At 39.8% G+C, this 3,177-nt stretch overlaps 1 long non-coding RNA gene across 1 annotated transcript in view; it reads right to left on the reverse strand.

The window, feature by feature from the left end:
- LOC138142324 (uncharacterized) overlaps window positions 1-3,177 on the reverse strand; it is a 23,408-nt gene that overhangs the window by 14,387 nt on the left and 5,844 nt on the right. The gene's annotated exons all lie outside the window — the stretch shown is intronic.

Consider the following 3,177-nt stretch of genomic DNA (forward strand, 5'->3'; position numbering starts at 1 on the left):
GATAGATGGATAGATGGATGGATGGATGGATGGATGGATGGATGGATGGATGGATGGATGGATGGATGGATGGATGGATGGGAAGAGAGAAACAGAGACATAGAGAGACCATTTAAAAATAACACCCCTGCTCAATGAACTCCAGTGGCTCCCTCTCACCTCCCAGATCAAATATAAATCCTTCTGTTTGACATTCAAAGCCTTGCACAGCCTGCCCACACACACACATAAACCTTTCCAGTCTTCTTACACCTTACATTTATTTCCCCACCCCCAAGTACTCTTTGATCCAATGACTCTGGCATCTGTTCCAGGAACAAGATACTTTATCTCCTGACTCCGGGCATTTTCACTGTCAATTCCCCTGCACAAAATGCTCTCCCTCTTCATCTCTACCTCCTGGCTTCCCTAGATTTCTTCAAAATTCTAAAATCCCACCTTCTACAGGCATTCCTTCCTGGTATTTCTTCATTCTAGTGTCTTCTCTCTATTAATTATTTCAGATTTATTCTGTATATAGCTTGTCTATAAATTGTTATTTTTGTACTGCTGCCCACACAAGATTATGAGTTCCTTAAGAATAAGAACTATATGCCTGGCACAAGGTAGGCCTTTAACAAAAGTAATAAATGTTTGCTGAGTGACAGATTAAGAGCTGGAGATACAAATGTAAGCAAGCAAGATAGCCCCTGCCCCCAAGGAGCTTACATTCGCATAAGAGGAAGCTGAAAGGGAGGAGGGCTTAAATAATAATAGATATTATTTTTAAATACTTTAAGGCTGGCAAAGAGCTTTACATTTATTATCTCATCTGATCTTCACTACACTTTTGTGAAGTAGTCATTATTCTCATTTTACAGATGGAGAAACTGAGACAGAGAAACTAAGATGAAAAAAGTACAATGAAAGAATGTGATAGGGATAAAAAAAAGTAAGTGATCAAAGCAAATTTTGAGGAAAAAATGATCTAGCTAGGAAGATCTAGGATGTCTTTTTGGAGCAAGGCTTTAAGTGGTACTTGAACTGGGCCTTGAAGAAAGAGAAGTATTCAACAGCCATAGAAAGATAAGGAGGGAATGCATTTCAGGAATGGAAGATGGTCTAGACAAATGCACAGAGGGATGACAAGTTTAGACAACAGCTAATCATACAATTTGGCTTGAGAGTGCAGGAGGGAGAGTAGTTTGAAACACATTTGGAAAATAAGTTGAAGCCATACCCTGTAGGGGTCCAAATGACAGGCTAAGGGGCTTATATTTTATCCTACATTCAATAGGAAGTTATTAAAGGCTTTTGAGCAGGGAAGTGTCATGATAAGATCTATACATAAGAAAAGTTACTTTGCTAGCTCTATGAAGAATGGAAGAATTCTAGGCTACAAAAGATAATAGCTTGAGCTAAAAGGGTTATAATGGGAATGGAAAGGAGGGCATACATATGAGAGATCTTGTGAAAGTAGAATTAACAGGCCTTGCTAGTTGATTTAATATGGGCACCTAGACAGAGTGTGAGGCAAGAGTCAGAAATGGTTCCAAGGTTTCAACTACTTGGGCAAATGGTTCTATTGGTGAGGGAAAAAAAAGTTTTTAGAAGGAACCTGTGTATATAGAGAGATAAAGCACTTACAAATTGCTTATGCTTCTAAACACTGCACTATGGAAAGCCATATGACATGGGGGATCAAGAACTAGCCTCCTTATCAGAAAGACCTGGATTCAAGCCCTACCTGACACATACTAGCTAGGTGAACCCAGACAAGCCATTTGAACTCTCAGACTATAGTTGCACAGTAGGTTCTGAGCTGTAGTGGTAGACTTTCTGCACAGAGAGTTCTTTACATCAATGAAATCACAGATCTGGACTGAACTCTCTAATGCTTTAAGGTTTGCAAAATGTTTTACATACATCATCTCATTCTATCCCCACAACAACCTTGTTAGAGAGATCCTACAGGTGTTGATATTGCTGTTGTTTGGCCTTCGTTTTCAGAGAGGGCCAATGACATCACAGGTTGATGTCTTGACTTGTACATGAATTGGATTTAAGTGAGGCAGTTACACAAAGTCACCAGCTTCGCTCTCTTTTCCAGAGTCATCAAAGTGTTAGATTTCTATATCAGATATCATCCTTAAGACACTAAACCCTGATTACTCATGATAGTTTTCATAGAGAAGATTCTTCCTGTTCAGGTGTTGGGGGTCAGGGGAGAGTGAGAGGAGAGAAGCAAAAGATCACCTCTGTGGTCCCCTCTCACTGTGAAAACCAATGTAGACTGCAAGCGGGGTCATAAATTAGGAAAGATGGGAAGTGTCAAGGAACTTCTGATTAAGTAAATCATTTCTTCCATATTTCCTGGGCTTTTTCCCCAAAGAATCTGTACCATACTTTCATTGTCATCAGTTCTGTATACTCTGATTCAACTTTCATTTTACTGAGTCTAGAGAAGTGTAATGGAAAGATTACGAAGAATGAAAAGTCAGGAAACCTGGGCAAGTCATGTAACCTCTTAGAGCCTCATTTCCTGCATCTGCAAAGTGGGGATGCTGTACCAAATGATCTCTACTAGCTCCTTCAGTTTTGAATTGCTATTATTTTCACATCTAAATAAGAGAGAAATATATCCATTTAAATAGTTACGGTCCTATGTACTTAATTGCTCTAGTCTTAAAACTTTTGCAAAGCTCATGAATAGTTCTTGAAATTCAAGAAACAACTTTAAAATGTAACCCTTGCTAACCCTAAGATTGGAGAGGCAGTAATGCATTATGGATAGATTCCTGGACTGGGGTGGGGGGGGAGGAACAACTGGGTTATGATTCTAACTCCTGGCAAGTCATTTGACTTCTTACTGCCTCAGTTTCCTCATCTGTCAAATAAAGAGGTTGGACTCAACGGCTTCTAAGTTTCGTTCCAGTTGTAGATCTATGATTCTATGCCTGTTCCCTTTACCAATCCCACTGAATGACAAAGGCCTCTTAAAATTTCAGGAGCAAACTTTCTTAAATAGATGTTTTGGTTGTTTGGGGTGGGGGGGAGTTGGAGGAGGTTTTGTTTTTGTTTTTTTACCTAAAGTAAAAGTTGGCACTTCCTTTGGAAGGAAGAAGGAAGAAAGGGAGGGAGGGACAAAGGGAGGAAGGAAGGAAGGAAGGAAGGAAGGAAGGAAGGAAGGAAGGAAGG

This window comes from Petaurus breviceps, unplaced genomic scaffold (genome assembly GCF_028583685.1).
Source record: "Petaurus breviceps papuanus isolate PSGF00001 unplaced genomic scaffold, PetGlider_PUasm1.0 90564, whole genome shotgun sequence".
Lineage (NCBI taxonomy): Eukaryota > Metazoa > Chordata > Mammalia > Diprotodontia > Petauridae > Petaurus > Petaurus breviceps.